Genomic DNA, 19,138 nt, shown 5'->3' with positions numbered 1-19,138 from the left:
GCAATGTCTTGCATATTTATTTATGTAATTTATACAAAAATATACAAATCCTTTAATAAATAGAGCAAGTGCATTAGAGCTGGATAAAGTAAATGTTGGTGTGAAAATGAATTTATATACACTCACATAGCCCTGTAGCAGTCACAACAGTCAGGTCATTTGGTCATTTGTTTTTTTCCCTGCTGTAGACATTAACTATTTTGCGAACTTAGGTCATATCTTGAAACTACTCCTTCCCCCACTATCATTAAGTACCCAAATCTGCTGACACAAGAAATTTTGACTTGTGACGAAACCTGAGAAAGAATCTAGCATTTAGAAAAACAGAAATACATGCAAAACTAAGTATTACATTAAAAGTCCAAATATAAAGTAACTTCTTGATTTTAAATATGAAGAAATTGAGGTCCTGAATAAATAATATATATGAAGTTCCATAGCTAGTTAGTAGAGAAGTCAGAACTAGAATTTCAGAATCTTAGGTCAAATGTTCTCTTTGACTCAAGTCACTTTCAAAGTTTCCTTTTTAGAACACAACACTATTCATTTGCTAGATCGAAACCTCACCAAGGGCAAAATCAAGCTTAATTTATACCATATGCCCCAATAGCTAGACCAGAATTCACTAACAGGTGGAAAGATGTCACCAACCGCCATCAGCTGGAATGTACACCCTATAATAGCTGTGGTCTGCAATGAATCAGCCACATAGCCTCTCACCAAAGCCCCATGAAAAATAAAGATAGGTCTTTGCAAAATGCCTGGCAAGAGTTGAGACTAATATATGAAATTACCATTTCCTTTGTGCACAATGACCCAACTTTCCCATGAATTTCGGTTCCACTAGCCTCTTCTTGAACTGAGTAAAACAGTTCCAACAACCAAGAGTGTCTTCAGTGACTCATTCTGGGGAGGGACATGCCAAGGACACATGGACAATTGTTTCCTCATTTTTCCTCTGAGTTTCAGATTAAGGTGAGGCAAGTTGAAAAATATTTTTGTTACTGTTCGCCACTTAAAAAAGAAACTAAGTTTCTCTCATATTTTTAACAAATGATCTAAAAACTCATGTAAAGTATCATATACAGAGTCAAACTGGTGATATAATAATAATAAGAAGAAGAATAAAAAGAATGGCTATTTTTATAGTGCCAGTCCAATGTGCCCAAAAGCACACTGCTGACACTATTGCACTAAATTGTCACGGCAAACCTATAAGTTTGGAATATTAATAACTCCTTGGGTTGTCACTTTTTCAGGCTCTTGCTCTGGCTGGTGAGATATCCTAATCTTTTCTAGGGGAGCCCAGACTCGGACACCTCTCTCTTCTGGATATATTTTCTCTTCCTCTCTGCAGTCCTTTTCTATGCCCAATCAAAGGTTTTCTCCAGCAGGGGAGCAAGCCTTACCACATTACATACACATCAGAGAGGGCTTCCAGGGGGCCACACACCCAAGAGGCTACCTAAAATCAACTTGTCTGCTTTCAAAGATGTTGACTTCAACATCACTCCACAGAGCTGCAAAATCTAAATTACTGAGTGGTCCATGAACAAACAAAATACAATCTTCACCAAAACATATGCACGAAAATATTCATTGGAGCACTATTTGTAATACATCCAAACTGAAAACTATCTAAATGTCTAGCAACTGTAAAAGAGATGAACAATTAAATAATAGCAAGGAAAATGAAAAAATTAAACTATGTGCAATATCATAGTTGAATTCCACAAACATAATAAGCAAAATAGGCCAGACACAAAAGAATATATATTGTATGATTCTATTTTCATAAATTTTAAAAATAGGCAAAACTGATCAATAGCATCAGAAATCAGGAAATCAGTTATTCCTAGGAGCATTAGAAGAAGATGGTTTTTGGGTGCTGGTAATTTTCTGTTAATCTGAGTGCTGTTACATAGGTGTGTCTACTTTGTGACAATTATTCCATCAAGCCATGAACTTATGACTTATGCTCTTTCCTCTATGTACAAGGTACTCAATAAAAAGCTGACTGAAAGAGACCCTGGAGAACACTTGGTCTGCTCTTCTTAGATGACATAAGAGTAATTGTTTCTCATGGAGGTTAAATGTTTCAAGGACACACGGGAAATCCAAGGAAGGACTGGGGCTTGACATGCGATCTCATAACTTCCCATCCAGGTAACAAAGCTACCTCTCAAACATGGGGGGATGTTTCCCCAACTTCCTTCCTCATGGCTATAGCTAAAGTTTAGAAGGATTAGGATCACATTTAGTGAAGAACACAACCCAGAAGATCCCAGTCTTCTGCCAACAGCTGCACCAGTTAAACCTTTAAGCACTATTTAGTATGCAGCAAGTCAGAAAACCAGACAGCGCTGTGTTCACACTCTAGGTGTGCCACTTGCTAGCTGTGTGACCATCAGCACCCTCCTTACCTGTCTCTGAATCTCAGTATCCTCATCTAGATCACTGAAATATTAACTCCTGCTTTGCAAGATTACCAGGAGGATAATATAAGGTAACAGTGTCAGAATAGTACCTTGGATATGGCAAACACTCAGAAAAAGTAATCGCTGAATAAATATTGAATTGGATTGTTCAAGTGCTTGTCACTTAGTACAGTCTTAAATTATTATTGTTGTTGTTGTTGTTGTTGTTATTGTTGTTACTGAGCAAGAGAAACAAGAAGCAAAGGAATAAATAAGCTTCTATCAAAATACCTCATTTTTCTAAGCCTATAGGGTCATTAATGGGTCAACTAAAGATTCCCACTGGCCTAGACAGGACACTAAAGTGGTCTGTGGGATAAAGAATAAAGGACTGGAAGAGAGGATAGTGCTTTTTAATGTGCTCCCAGGTCTGCATTTTCCTTCTCAGAGCCAAGAAAAGATATGCTCATTGTCACAACATGCCTAAATTCTACAGCCAAATATGTTAGTCATATTACTTTTAGATTTAAAAAAATTTTAAAGAGAGGGGTGGGTCATAAATTCTCATAGACATAATGAACAGACTGACATAGTCAAGTAACTTTACTACTGAGAAAAAGTTTACACACTGAGTATACAGAAAGGTAATTGCAGGCTTTAAAGATGTCAGATATGAACAATGGTGAGGAGTTTACTTACATTAAAAAAAAAACGGGTTTAATACTGATTTTTTTCTTCAGCTCTTCAAATCTTGCACGTACTTATTAGCAAACTAATCCATAAAGTTCTTTAATTCTGAAAAGAAACAAATATAGGAAAGATAAATTAAAACTAATTTCAGATTATAGTACACCAGAAAAAAATAAAACCTACAGATGGTAAATTATATAAGCAAAGAACAGCAAACTAGATAATATGTGTGTAATTAAAAACAAGAAAATGTGTTAAGGACCAATAGATTTAACTAACTTCCTTCCATTTATCCTTCCGCCGTTTCTTCCTCCCGCTTCCCCTTCATTCCTTCTCCCCAACCATTATTCCCTCCTTCTCATTCTTCCTTACTTCCTCAGTTACTAGACAACCTCAAACAGACCTTGAAGCCTGAGTTTCTGCTGAAACTATCATTAACTTCTATAGCACAAAGTACTTGACACAAGTGAGTTATTCTACGAATATGTGTTGAGTAAATGAATGAACCATAGTGTTACAATATTTAGGTGTTAAGGTTAAAAGAAAAATGAAGAAATTTACTGTTTTCTTGTCAACAAGAACACTATGTAGACAATATGTAGAAACATATATACTGTTTTTTAGATTTATGTTTCTGATTGATTCCCTTATATCTTTAAAATAATATATACTAGAAAAAATAATCCCATTAGTATATATATATGGGCATGTATATCCCCACATTATAATAATAAAATATCTTTCGGTAGTGAAGGAATATTTAGGAATAGTAAAAGTTCCTTTTGAGGGGCTCACTCTTCAAATACCTAATAACAACCTCCACCTAAATGAGAAAGCAAAGTATCTCCAAGTTAAACGCTTCACATGTGTTTTTAAAATATATATATGTATATATATATTTATAGTCAGGGCCAGTCCCAGGCAAAATTATGAAGTAGGAGTGTAGCAGCTTCCTTCTTTCTGCCCCTCTGAGGAGTCAGTGATCCAAGATGTTTAATTAAGTAGGGAAACTATAAGGTCAGTGCCAAAGTTACAACTTGATGGATATCCTTCCTTTTAAAAAAAAAGAAAGAGAACTTGAGAAGAGGCAGTTGCTTATCACTGAAATAAAATGCATTGCTTATGATAGAATGGGGGACAGAGATTGTCTTGAAGGAATTTTTGACTCAGGTATGCATCTGTCCATTCAGCCTCCCCTAAAGCTAGCTTCATGTATGACCCATACGTATATACCGATCCAGGTAAATTTTAAGCAATTAATGATGCATACTTAGGCAAGCTTGATTTTAAGATTAGTGTGTGCTCCAAAAGTAGTTATATTAATCAGTAGTTTTCAAAGTGAGTGCCCAGGAAACCTCACCCACAGGTGTTTGAGAACGGAGGCAAAAGTGAGTGGATGTGTGGTAGTGGGCAGAGCAATTTCACCTTTATCTGTTTTATACTTTGATCCAAACTTTAGTTGTCTAAGAGGTTCCTTGAGCTGCTTATAAAAAGTTTGAAACTTAAGTGATTACATTAAAAGCTAGTGCAGAAAATCCCAATGAGTTATATAACATAGCTAACCTAGAAGAGTAATCACACCAAAATCCAACCACCATCTCTAACAGAGCCTTTATGGGAAAATGTGAGTTTCAACCTGGGTCCAAGTGGCTGGATCAGGCTCTCTCTTCCTTCCTACCCAGTGCCTTCCTCTCCTGCCCTGGAACAAACAGCAGAAGACACCTATACTACCATGAAAACCAACAATAAGGGAATCAGAATAGGGTAGAGAGAGCCTGTGGATATTCTAGATATGAGGATATAGGGGCTCAAGCAGGAAGCAAGGCACAGTGGTTTCTGTGAGTCAGTCACTTCCCCAGGCCCTGCCCCAACCCTCATCAGTCTCCTTGCCAGAAATTACATGAGCAAGGTTTAGATAACTTTGCACATGTCCAGACCTCTTGGACAGGAGTGAGGAAAGAGAAAGTCAGTGGAAGAGTTTAAAGAAAAACATATATCTATGTTCTATAAGACCCAATTCAAAATGACATGTAAAAGTAGAAAACAATTTTTTTTACAGTATGATAACAAAGTATACTGCCTGAACTTGCTCCAGAGGAATTTCTTTAACTAGCAGGCATTGAGCATATTCATCCCTTAGCACAGAGCTCTGATTATTTGGCCCAACCAGGACTGAATGCATAAAAACATTTATAAACATGAACTATTAGATTTTTTTTTGAGTTTCCACCATAAGCCTTATTTAAGTAAATCAAAGATGTCCTTTGTTACAATTTTGATCAAATGAAAGAGACGTTAGTCATTTCCTCAGAAAGACGTAAAATATAAATACAGTCACTCACCAAAAGGCTCGTTGACAAGTTTCAAAACAAGAACACATTATTAAACTGAAAAATAAGCTATAAAAAAAAAATCCGAACCCATTCAAACAACATTCCTAGCAGAGAAGTCCATAGTGTAATGACAAAGATAATTACATAGTTTTTTTTATTTGACTCACAAACTTTTCCTATACAGAAATTACAAAAACCAAAACAAAAAGTCTGTATTTGTGTTCACTTGATAAAACAAACACTTAACATCCTGCCCAAACCTCAGATTTCAAATCCAAGAAAATCCTCCAGACAATTAAATAAATGACTTCTGTATATCTCTTTGAGATAGAAAACATATTTATTATTATTGTTTATTTTCTAAATCCCTCTGATATTCTAAACAATAACCATCATAACTAAGAGTAACATGTAAGATATAATCATTAAAAAGTTACTGTTTATTATGCCATATTTCATACTGTAAAACTAAATCAAATCCCAAGTCTCTATTTAGAGCTGACTTAAGTATCTAAATCAGGAAAGAGTCTGTACACAGAGCAAATACAGCCTGGCATTGGTTTTTGTAAATAAAATTTTATTGGAACACAGTCGTGACCATTCATTTACATATTCTCTATGGCTATTTTTACAAGACACAATGACAGAGTTGAGCTGTTGCAACAGAGACTATAAGACCTGCAAGGTAAAAAATATTTATTATCTGATCTGACCCTTTAACAAAAGGTTTGCTAACCGCTGGTCTAAGAAACAGTTACCTCAGTGAATTAAATCTTGAAATAAGAAACACTAATCCTGGTTTATTCATCTTACAAAAGGGATAACTACTTAAGTTAACCTTTACCTACTTTAATTTTCTCATTTATAATATAATAATAGATAATATTCATTGGGAACTCATGTACCAGGCACTATTCTAAGGGCTTTACTATTAGTAAATTAACAAGGAATTTGTTCATTTAATTCTGGCAAACACCCTGCGAGGAAAGTAAAGGATTATCCCCATCTCACAGATGAGAAAACAGAGGCAGAAGGATTAACTTGCCCAAGGTCACACTGCTGTTAAGTCAAAAAATTAGGATCAGAACTCTGGCAACCAGGGTCCAAAGCTGGTATTATTAATTTCTGTGTTAAATTGATAATAATTTTTTTTATAAAAGCTACAGATAACAAACAGAAATCTCATAAGGTCTGTTACTTAGAAATGTTAGATAAAGAAAGTAAAGTACACCTCTGTATGATTTAGGATACCCAAAATAATACAAACGGACTTACATAGACTGTGTTTTTTTGGTTGGTTGTTTTTTTTTTTTTTTTACTTTCATAAACTTTTAAGATTCTTCTAAGATTAGAGCTAACTTTGGAGTATTGGGACTATAAAAACCCATACTTATGTTTTTTTTTTTTTTTTCTTTTAACCATGAGTAATCAAAGAGTTAAACTAACCAACGTCTATCTTTCCTTTGGTAAATAAAGCCTCTCTGGGCAGTTCGGGCCCTTCAGAAAGCCTTCAGGATACCAGAGAGACTCTAAATCTTCCAAACTTTATCCCATATCGTCTTATCATCTGCCTAGTTTCCATCTGGGAAAAGGCTGAACAAACAGCAACAAAAGTTATGGAAAGACTGTTAACAGCTTGGCAAGAAGAGCTCTATCCAGATATCGACAGTCACATGGTTCAGGAAGATGGCCCCTGGCTGAATCATCCCCACCACTTCCTAAAGTTCTCCAGATGTTTGGAGGAAATCTGTCACCTAAAGGTGACCCAGTGCTGTTTCGTACTGAATGATAGGTTTATATGGTCCAAATAAAATAAGAGAAAATATACAGCTAAATTACTCATCACCAATTTCACATTTGGAGATAGTCTCAATTAATTTTTTAATAAGACTAGTCTTTAACCAGCTTTCGATGTCTACAGAGTGAAGTCCAAATCCTTGAGTTTGACATTGAAGATGCTCCTCATCTTACCCCTTACCTACTTTTCCAATCCTACTTTTTTCTGTTTTTGGTTATTTAGGTAACCAGAATGGCCTGTTTTTTCTTCTGCACATCATCTCTATACCTGCTTCTGAAGCTATACTCATTCTGTACTCCCCTATTTTCTACTACCAACATCACATCTAGTAGCAGCCCCATCTCTGTACTAAATAATGCGGGATATAATTTCTATTTCCTGTGAGGACTGGATCTTCACAATCTAGTGTGAGAAATCGTACATGAAAGACTAAAGCTGATTATTAAAGGTTAAAAGTTCTTATTAGGGGATCTAAAATGACATTAGGGAAGGGCCATCACTGAGTTGTACCTTGAAGGAAGGAGGAAACTGATAGAGTGCTTCAGTTCATAAAGTTGTGGGATATCCAGATAGTTTACATCACAAATTTCAGAGTTAGATTAGACCTAGGTCCAAAATCCTGCTTCTCTTCAACTGGAAATAGGATTGTAGGAGTTACAATCAAATAACCATGCTCAAAATCATATTTGTGGCCAGTTCTCATGTCTTATTCAAATAATAAAGCCTTTCATATTACATCTTTACATAGTCTTCCACTTCTCTTATTGCCAACAGTATTTAGTATTTTGACCCATTCATTCATTTGGGCATTTAATCACATATTGGGTTTCACTTTCTAAATATGCCGGAAATATGTTTTGTACTCCCCTCAATAAGTCTTTGTTATCAAAGAATAGATTCTTTCAAATAAACTCTTGGCACGTTCAAATTTTAGGTTCAAGGTCAATGATAAATAGTGCTAGTTTAGCTAAGAAGCAAATTTAAATTACAAGGTTGAGTTGTTTAGCCCACCATGATGTCCAGCCCACCATAAACATCTGTATTCCAACACGGCTTTGTTTTTCGCCTATCCAGTAACTCACATGAACAGACTTAAAACTTATTTCCTTGTGGAATGGTCAGAAAAAAGCTAACGGCTAGGGCTAGTGATAGAAGGAAAGATCAAGTTAAGCAGTACAAGAAAGTGATGGCTCTTAGCCAAAAAGTAGATAATAAAGAGTTGAAGAAATTACATGTTACAGTATATCTGAGAATCTGAGGATGGACAAAGGGCTTGGATTTTATCCCTTATGTTTTCAATAGGTTGAATGTACAGTTTTTCCTGTGTTCCCATAATACCAAGCACCATACAGTAAATACTAGCTTAATGAAAAATCTGATAATACCTGATGTTCTATTTTTCATGCCTAAATCAAATTCAATAGTCAAATTTCCCTCAAAGTTACAAAATTTTAGTATTTGCAATGTCTACTGACACATTACATCAAATAAGGCCTACATGTTTCTAAGTTAACATGTTACTTCTCAATCCTATTTGTACTGTTTAGTAATAGTTGCCTTTTTGTTTAATTCTAAAGTTTTCATTCATAGCTGTCTTTGCCAATACTGGCAAATTACTTTTTATTTCCCACAAAAAGATTTTAATTCAAAGATTCTAAGCAAGTTTGGAATTCAAAAGTTATTTTCTGAAAGTTTTGCCTGAGTTGATTGAAATTATTAAAGTCTGCCATAAAATTTTATGTAAAAATAAATATATGCATACTTGCACGTGACGTGGGGCGATATGTTAGGGTGGGAGTTCGAGAAGGAACATGGCTCAGCTTCCGGCACACCTATTTTTCTTTCTGGCAAATACTTTATACTTTAATTTTCATGACAAATATCATGAACTTCAGTGAAAATTTTACACAACAATGTATTAAAACTTTGTATTTTAAATTTGGGGCAAGAACTTTAGGGTAGACGTTCCCATTATTTGCACACTTCTTGTATTGTTTTGGGTTAGTTTGGCAGAAATCAGAGATTGCAGACTATAGTCAGTCATGTCCTCAGAGGAAAAAGTTCTATAAATATTCTGAAATATGTTCTATGCCTATTAAAAAGAAGCAAGAACATTATCTCAAAAATTCTAGCCTCATACTCAAGGAATCCTATAGAATCAAGTCTTTCCACCAATATCATTAACTGATGTGTTATTGCAAATATCACCCCCCAAAATATGAAGTCAAACCACTTCATTCTCACAAGTATTCTGAAAGAGTGTTCTGAACTAATGTGAAATTTATGGAGCAATTGTTTAAATCAAAACAATGACTTCAGCCTACTGGTATAAAACACTTTATCGTGCCAGTAGGACTCTGAGAACCAGCATACTCGTAAGGTCATCGCAGCTGTGGAAAGTGTGTTGGCCCCTTATGAACTCTTATCACATTGCCGACCCAGAAGGTACCATAAGGACTCTTTCCCTTAAATTGCCCCACATAGAACAGATGTATTTTCATTGTCAAACTAGGAACACGAATTCTGCATCCTGTGTGTTTTAGAAAGAAGTGGATTGGTAGGCTCGCAAACTTATTTCCTAAGAATTAAGCTACTGAATTATAAAGAATTGAATACTATATATATATAGGCTTATAACAGGACCTTCAAAACAATACAAAACATCTTATAATATAGATGTGGCCAAGAATTATATCCAAAGCTGAGAGTTTTCTGCCTAAAATAGGTCTTACCCAGCTACCTCCTGATAGAAACTCTGTCAACCAACACAAGACCTTGGAGTTTTATAGACTTATTTAAACTAGAATAGGATATATTCCTTTAGGAAAACTAAAGCTAAAATACCTGATTATTTGATTTTCAGCTTCCATATTCAGAAAGACACACTGACCTATAAATTTTCTAAATCTCAAAAGATAATCCACTGCAATTCTAAAAAAAGGATTAGGATGAAATATTTAATGCTTTCCTACACACGCACCCCTAACCGGTGATAAGGAAAAAAAATGCAGGGACAAAATGCAGCTCGCTTCTTTCATAAAAGGTTTTATCTCACTAAAAGGTAACCCCATTTTCTTTTAAACCATACCATCCAAGGCTAACATCCTAGCTTTTCTTATCCATTTTATCCCATTAAGAAATTGTTTGTTCTCTTTCTCTCTCCTTCCCTCTCTTTCTCATACAAATTATAGGTGACTTTTTCAAGGGTATAGTGTCAACTGGCAATGGTTATCAAAAACCCTAAAAATGTAACCACCTTTGACACAGCATTCCATATGTATTAAGCTAAAGTAAATAACTGGACACATGAGCAAAACTTTTTGTATATAATTTCACAACAATACTATTTTCTAAGGAACAATAGAAATAATCTAAGTGTGTTTAACAATAGCTATACCGAGGTATACTCATTAGACAAAATATTAAGTAGACCAAGGTTGCAGGAGGTAGTTACCAGTGGTTAATGACCCAGAAGGCTGTTCATGATATATTAACTGATTTTTGCAAATATGTATATAAGGTAAAAAGTCAAAAAGAATAACCATCTATGGTTTTTAATACCTTCTTCTTCCTCTTCACGGAGCCCGTAGAAGTCCACTACCAGTCGCATATTTAGAGAGGAATAAAGGAAGAGATGCACGCATGTTCTTTGAAAACCTCTCAGGCTCTCAGAGTCTGAGCTCAGTCTTCTGCCCGCCTCTGACATATGCTGTCATGCTCCAAAATGCCAACAGCGGCTGTCTCTACGTGGTGGAATGTCAGATGAATGTGACTTTATGTTTCTTTTTGCTTATCTGTATTTCATAATTTTACAGTAAAGATTATGTATTATTTCTGTTAAAAGAAGCAGAGCAGCATGATGACTAAGAATACAGAATTTGTAATTGATCAGGGTTTTAATATTGTAAGTCCAAAACACTTCAGGTACATGATCTTTGTCAAGTTAACCTCTGTAAGCCTCAAGTTTCCTCATTCAGCGAATGGGCAGAATAATGTTATAGGTATCTTTTTATTAAAGGAGGTAACAGAAACTCCATATTGGATAACAGAACTTATTACTTTATACCATATAAATTACAACTTTATTTAACTGTTTATACTTTTAAGGGAAAAAAATTCTAAACTTGTCTCAGAGGAAAACATATATATATAAATAAAAACAAGGAACATTTTCTTTGCAATGGTAACCAGAAATGTATATTAAGCAGACCTGAGTTACCATTTTATATACCAAAAGAAACAAAAAAATCCTAACACGGTTTGTGTTGTAGTAAAATTGCTGATCATTCATTGTTAGTGGCACTGCATTTAATACTTTCGGACTTTAGGGAAACATTAATGATCTATTGAGTAAGAGTAATTTCATTCCAATGTATTTATCTTAGGAAATAATTTGCCTAAAACAAAAATTAATGCACACAAAGATGTTCATTACAGAATTCTAAATAACAATAAGTAACTGGAAATATCTGAATATCCATTGTTAGAGGGATGGTGAATGGTTTAATTAATACTAGCATGTCAAAACAATAAAATTAGGAAACCACCCAGGGTGTCATATTGAAGACATGGAGAAAAAAAATAGGTTGATATACAGTATCTTATCTATAAGGGATGTGTTCCAAGACCCCTTATTGATGCCTGAAAATGTAGATCATACTAAACCCTATCTATACTATGTTTTTTCCTATACATACATACCTTTTCACTTTAAGGAAGCACTTCACAGCTTCTCTTTGGCATAACTGAATTGCCACATCACTACTCTTGAGCTTTGGGACCATTATTAAGTAAAATAAGGGTTATGAGAACACAAGCCCTGCAACACCATGACAGTGGATCTGATAACTAAGACGGCTTCTAAGTGACCAACAGGCAGAGAGCGTATACAGACTGTGGAGATGCTGGACAAAGGGATGATTCATACAAGACGGCAGGAGATTTCACCCCACTACCCAGAAAGGTGTACAATTTACGACTTACAAATTGTTTATTTCTAGATATTTTCATTGGTATTTTCAGACTACAGTTGACCACAGCTAAGGGAAACTGCAGGAAGCAAAACTGAAAATGGAGTGAGGGTAAGAATGACTGTACTTTTAAGTGAAAACAAAAGAATCCAAAATATCTACACTCTGATTGCCACCATATAAAACATACAGACCTGTGCATGGGAATAACTGAGGTGCAGAGAAGCGTGTGGGGGGAATGGGGAGGGCGGCTTTTTCAACAGAGGGGCAATGAATATGAAAGGAGAAGAGTGGGTCAGCATGGTGCCCTCAGCAGCTGTACCAGAAGACGCTGGCCCTGTCGCATAGAAGACAATGCCAGGCTTCCACGTAGGAGGGAATGGGAAAGGGAGGGAGGCAAACAAAATTTTACTAACATTTCATGAATGAATTGCCATTGACACCTTCTTTCAGTCCAGATGCCAACTAGTCACACAAGATAAAAGAGATCCCTGAAGGAAGACTGGGAGTTCCACAGCCATGAGTTGCTCTCATTCCTATGTTCTTCTGTGGACTGCAAGGTGTTAGTTTACATGTACCCAGGTAAATGAATGGGGTAGATATAAATCATCACAATTTAACCAAACTGACCTCCCCCCCATGAAATTAATAAGTGTCTTAAAGTAACCATGGTTGGATGACATCGTTAATGTAAGCACAAGTGAATCTGACACCTCTACTTGTTCAAATTGCTCAACCCCAAGGCCCTAGTTCCTCTAAAAATGACACTGTCACAGTGAGAAAGGTTTCTGAAAGAAATGTGCATTTTGAAAATAGAAATCTGAAAATATTTCAATCAAGCCTTTTTTTTGCCCAAATAATGGGCAAAATCTCTCCCATCTCTACTCTCTAAAACTGTGAACAAGAACTTTTTTAACGTCTTAAAATATACAAAATTAAGAGTTCAAGTTTTTAAAGCCCTATTAAAAATAGGCAAAAGCCGCATGTTCCCATTTTTTAAAAGAATTAACATTAAAGAAAAAAATAGTTGTCATTAATTATAAAATAATTATATAAACAAATTAAACTTAGAAACATCTTTAAATTACTGCATCACAAAGTGAGAATAGATTTTTTTAAAATAAGGAAGCATATAAAATTACATTTCATTATTCTTACTAAAATTATTATTGATTGGGGGAGGAAGCCAAAAATTTTTAAAATGGAGACTATTAATTTTTTTGTACCATTAATAAATATGAAATTATTTCAACTAAATAGAACATTTATTATGTCCTTTTAATTCCTACTTTGGTGTGTTTATAATATCTAATGTATTAGTGCTAATGTGTATATTATTTATAATAAATATACATAGCCGAAAGAGATGCTCACAAATTTAATGACAGCACCACCCTAATAGAAAGTTTTAGAGACCATTGCAGAAAGCTTTACAGCAAGAGAAAAACAAAACCAAATCTGCATTTCAAAAAGATCATTCTGGGGACAACATCAGAAGATGATTTTGGAAGCAGGGGATGCAATTACAGTTTCTGAAGACCTGAACTAGCAGTGAAAATGGAGAGAAGACTAAGAAAAGCTTTAGATTTACCAAGGCATAAAGGAGCAGAAGTCAATGATGACTCTATGACTCTATAGTTTCTGACTTACAGTGGCAGACAATTCAGAAGAGAACATAAAACAAAGTCGGGGGGAGGGGGAGAGAGAGAGAGGGTGATAATTAAATTATGATCACATTGAGATTGCAATGACTGTGGAACCACAGGGTAAATGCATACCATATAGTTGGAAAAACAGGTCTGGGGAGCTCAGGGCTCATTCTTTTTCTGGGGAGCTCAGGGCTCATTCGTAGTTGAGCTTCAATAGTTTCTAAGTAGTCATTGACAAGATGGATTTTGACAAGTGCACTGGGGGAGAATACCTAAAGACAGAAGGGCATCAGCACAAAGAATGGGTTAAGGTGACAAAGCCATTAAAGAATTTTAGGAAGGAAGATGGGCCTGGGGCATGGGAGAGACCCAGGAGAGGGTGGAATGAGAAGGCTGAGGAACTGTGACATGGTGAACACTGGCAAGGGAAAGGCTGCATGGCTAAGTGACCAACCACACCTCCTCTGACGCCATCAGTGATGGGAGAATGTCCTGGCATTACATCTACTTCTAAAGCAAAAGAGGGGCCTCCACTTCCACCCTTCATCTCATCCTTACACATTAGGAAGTTGAAAGAGATGAACGTGGTATAGAAAGGCATAGTACTGGCAGCCTTACAGTCTAAAGAAATGAGTGAACAGGCATAGTTAACGGTTAGGATTAAGCTGTCCATAAACAACTTAGTGTATCGAGTGACTACTAGAAAAAGAACATTTTCCCTATAAATCTTGATTTTTAAATAGTCAACTACTTAAAAATATATAATTTATATATATGTGTGTGTGTGTGTGTGTGTGTGTGTGTGTGTGTGTGTGTGTATTAGTGCTGAGATTAAGAGCAAAACCTATGACTCAGAAAACATGAAAAAAATAACTTCTGATACTACTCTTGCTATATTTGCTTGAATGCCTGAGCAAGAGCAACTGATGATTCCTCTTTCCCATCAGACCCTAAACGACTCTCCTCCTTCATGATGTAAAGGTGGGTTTTGGCTTTTAACTACCTTTCAGTACCTCTCTTAAGAGGAAATAAAAGCTAGATTAAAGGCAAATTTTACTATTTTTCCAATGCCTTAAATTTTTTTTTTTAATCTGAATTTCTCCACCATAATAAAGAGATATAAACATTATCTTGGGTTTGAATCAGGGTCCTGGCCACATCTACTCGGTCTAAGTATTAGGCCAGGATAAAACTTCATGGAAGCTAAACAACCCTCTCAGACTTAAAAATGGTACCATAAATTGAATTTACCAACTTTTTTCCCCAAAATTTTTCATTGTGGAAAATTGCAAAGATATACAAACATAAATGGATTAATACAATGAGTGACATGCATCCATCACCAATTTCAATATTCACTACTCATGGCCAAACTTGTTCCATCTACACTCTTTCTCACCCACTTACCCCTTATATTACCTTGAAGCAAGACCCAGAAATTATATCATTTTTCCATGAGTATTTCAGTAAATCTCTCTAAAAGATAACTGTAAGACTATTATCATACTCCCCCAAATTAGTAATAATTCCTATTGCTAGGAAGAGTAATTTCTATTTCAATACTATCACATTTCCAGTCAATGATCACATCTCCCATTTTGTTTGTTTGTTTGCATAAGGGCCTCATAGGCATCCACCACTGTGGTCATTGACAGGTCTGTTAAGAATTTTTAAGCTATAGGATCCATCTTTCATCTCCTTTCTTTCTCCTAACAAGTTATTTATTGAAGAAACTGGGTTGCTGGTCCTATAGAGTATCCCCCAGCCTGACTGCATTCCCAGATACACTTTAACAGGTATCGGTTCACCTTCAAAACTCAGGTTGGTTGATTCTTTTCCTGCCCTTTGTAGATAGGTAGGTAGATAGGTAGGTAGGTAGGTAGGTAGGTAGATAGGTAGATAGATAGATAGATAGACAGACAGACAGACAGACAGACAGAGATATCCCACGGTACACTGAACAAAAGCAGCACACTTTTCTATTCTACTGACATTAAGTAATGTGGAAAAGAAACTGAGAGACAATTTTCAAGAATGCCATAAAATTATCTTTGGGGCAAGAACAGAAGCTTTTAAAGCAGTATTTAAATCTAAGGAACAGGGATAGAAAACATATCTTCCAGACCATCCTTTCCTTCTCTTCCCACTCCCTCTGACATTATAGGGAGGGCAGGGTGTGCTCCAGAGCAAGCAGTGTGGGTTGAATCTAGGCTCTACCACTCTCCAGCTATGTGGCCTTCAACAAGCTTACTCAACCTCTCTGTGCTTCAGAGTCCTTATCCATAAAATGGAATTAATACATTTCACACCTACTATGTGAAAATTCAGTGAGATAATGCAGAAAAAGAGCTTTCTTCTCAAAAAAAAAAAAAAAAGGATGTCATTATTACCCTTTTTTAACCATTATTATCTTTAATTAAAGTAGAAATCTCCTCAAAATTAAAGCTCAATTTTAGGGTGCCACCTCTTTTCATTCCCCGCTAAGTGACTACTCTAAATTGCATTTTACCCTAAAGGCTTTTGCCTTATTTGCATTGCCAATTCTTGTCTATAATGGTACTTCTGAACAAAAACTACCCCTGCTGTTTGATAATATACCTTCCAAATTTTGCAAACAGCAGGCAGAATCAGCTGTCCTTGAACAGTTCACAGAATTAATCTTCTTGGATGTTTGGTAAGCATTCAAGTGAGAGACAGATATTTTATTCCCTTTTACTAAAAGCCTGTCATGTGCCAAGCATGGTATTTAGTACTAGAAATTTCATAAATTATAATTTGCTGGGTTTTGGAGGGAGTGGGGGGGATCCAATGATCTTATGTTTTAATTATTAATAACCTGAAAGTTCTCATTTAAAATATGTATTCATTACCTACCACTAGGCTATATGCTGTAAGGGGTGAAAATTAATAATAAAGCACAATCTATGGAGAAAAAAAAAGTCTATAGTCCTTTAGAAGAGAAGGTATAGTAATGATCCATAATATAATGTAACATAACATGAGGCAGGCAAATGAAGTGCTAGGAAAAAAATCAGGTGCGAAAAATAACTTAAAGTTAAGGGTAATTATGGAGGCTATTTTAAAAAGATGATGGGTACAATGACGATGTGAACAATGTACACTATTTCAATAGATCAAAGGAAAAGTTGGAAGAAGAAAGGAGAAAGAATTTCAGACAGAGAAAACAGGAAGATGAGGGCTGAAGTACAGGGGGTGGTTCAGGGAACAGCAATAGTTCTGGCTGGATGGAGCGCGGGATGTGTAAAGGGACAATGAGAGGTAGTTATATCCTTAAAAGCCCTTCATGAGTAGTGGTAAGGCTGGACTAGATTTAGTAAGTACTTGAGAGGTTCTGAGGTTTTCTGAGCCAGTAAGCAGTATGGTTAGAGTTGTGTTTTACATAAATTAATATGGATGCACGGAGGTGGGAGGAGACCACCTGTATCCTAATTCAGAAGTCAAAGTCAAGAAGATAGGGAGATACAAATAACAGCTATATTTTGGATGGAGAAAATATGACTTGGTGACTGAAATGAGAGAAGAGGTTAAGAAGCACTCAAATATGGCTCCAAAGTTTTGAACCTAAATGTCTGGGGAAAAAATACTGGTACCATTAACAAAAATATAAGTCAGTTAAAAGATCTGGGGTTGGGAGAGAAGTGATATAGTGAATCCCATTTGAATATGTTGAGTTTGATATACCAGCAGAACACAGACAACGGGTCATTAGAATGAACCGGGAAAATGAAGAGAGGGCCAGTGAGAAAATCTTGAAGAAATGTTTAGGATGTAGCAAGAAGAGCAGGTGAAAACAGATTGAGATGTAGTAGTGTTCAGAAAAGAACATTCAGGTTAGTACAAATCATAGGATCCAAAGAATAAAAGAGCTTCAGAGAAGAGTCATAGAGACAAAAGACATATTTCAGACATTAATGGAATAAATGAAGATGGAAAAGCGATGAAAGAAGTTACCTTGTTTAATAAATTCAATATCAAAGAATAACAAAAATGTGGAATATTAGGGACATAGGCAAGAGCACTGAAGAAAAAGAAGAAAGGAAAGAAGATACTCTGAAAGCTTTTATGCAGATAAAAGGTGGTCGAGAAGAAACAACTGAATACCTGAGACAGGAAAGAAAACGAGAGACCAAAAAAATGGAGGCAAATGAAAATACAGAAATATTTCAGAATAGAAAATGAAAGTGAAGCTTGAGAATCAAGATAACTAGCTCTAGAGCTGTCTTGTTGGCCTACAGGGATTTTCATAAATGTGACTTGAACTTGGAGAGGTTTCACCTAGAACCCTAGATATTTAATTTTTCTAGAGAAAACAAAAAATCGGGCAACACTGGGCCCAAGCTTCCTCAGGACAACCATCTCCACTGTCCCCACCTTAGACACGGCTGGCACCCTGCAGTTTACCACAGTCCCCACCTATCATCTCATTCATTTTGATAATTTCAATAGCCCCTGTTGGCAGTTTAGTTTGTGACCCTGGCCTAGATCTTTTCAATAAAAGGAGATATGTCATCTTTAGAGAGCGTGGGCTGTACACCAAGACTTGAAAACTGAAAAAAAAATTCATGAAAAGAAATAGGTTAGGATGTCAGTAAGAGATGAATAATCAAAGGACTGCTGTCTGTTAGTCTGCTGCAGACAGCAGTGATTCATTACTGCCTGGCAGCAGAGGTCACAGGACAGTTAGGACATAAGACAGGATGACAAGGGGTTCCAGGGCGCTAGTGGGGACCTCAGTGAGGAGACTAGCCAGCACTTTCCCTTGATAGGCAGTGTGAAGGGGGTAGTGGCCTGGGAGAATGAAAAAGAAGAGACATCATAAGAGCAAAGAACAGATCCCAGGGGTGAGGGGAGGTGGGAGGAGGAGGGGCCTGGAAGGCAAGATTAAAAAGGTTTTTCCTGGAATTTTTCTGGCAAGAAATTGAAAGTGTCATTTATATAAAAATATTAGAGGACAGACATACATCAAAGGCTAAGTGGAAGAATTAGGGGACATTGGGAGGAAAGTAAAAGTAATTATAATTAGTACAAAAGGGAAAAGTTCATTCTGCAAAAATTCACCGTTAGTGCATCTTCACTCCCTGCTATTCAACTCCCAGAAAAAAACTAGAACGTTTTCTTTAAAAAAAAAAAAAAAAAAAAAACAGTGAAAACATGACTAGACTTGGTAAATCATAATGAAATAAGTTCAGAGAATTATATTTTTGTGAAATGAGCCATGTGAACATTAAAGAAGACTATTTTCAAACTATGCACTTGACTT

The 19,138-nt window shown here is 35.9% G+C and overlaps 1 protein-coding gene across 16 annotated transcripts in view; it reads right to left on the bottom strand.

Annotated features, from left to right (window-relative positions):
• Positions 1 to 19,138, bottom strand: part of PPFIBP1 (PPFIA binding protein 1) — a 154,918-nt gene that overhangs the window by 96,622 nt on the left and 39,158 nt on the right. For 11 of the 16 annotated variants that reach the window (XM_023532374.1, XM_011363095.2, XM_011363100.2 and 8 more), the window contains one exon: positions 3,117 to 3,212. The exons of the other annotated variants lie outside the window; for them this stretch is intronic. The gene's annotated coding sequence lies outside the window, so the exon portion shown is untranslated. The remainder of the gene's footprint in view (positions 1 to 3,116; positions 3,213 to 19,138) is intronic. 16 annotated transcript variants of the gene reach the window in all.

Source organism: Pteropus vampyrus, unplaced genomic scaffold, assembly GCF_000151845.1.
Source record: "Pteropus vampyrus isolate Shadow unplaced genomic scaffold, Pvam_2.0 Scaffold82, whole genome shotgun sequence".
In the NCBI taxonomy this organism is placed as follows: Eukaryota; Metazoa; Chordata; class Mammalia; order Chiroptera; family Pteropodidae; genus Pteropus; species Pteropus vampyrus.
This window is presented reverse-complemented; position numbering and strand designations above follow the sequence as displayed.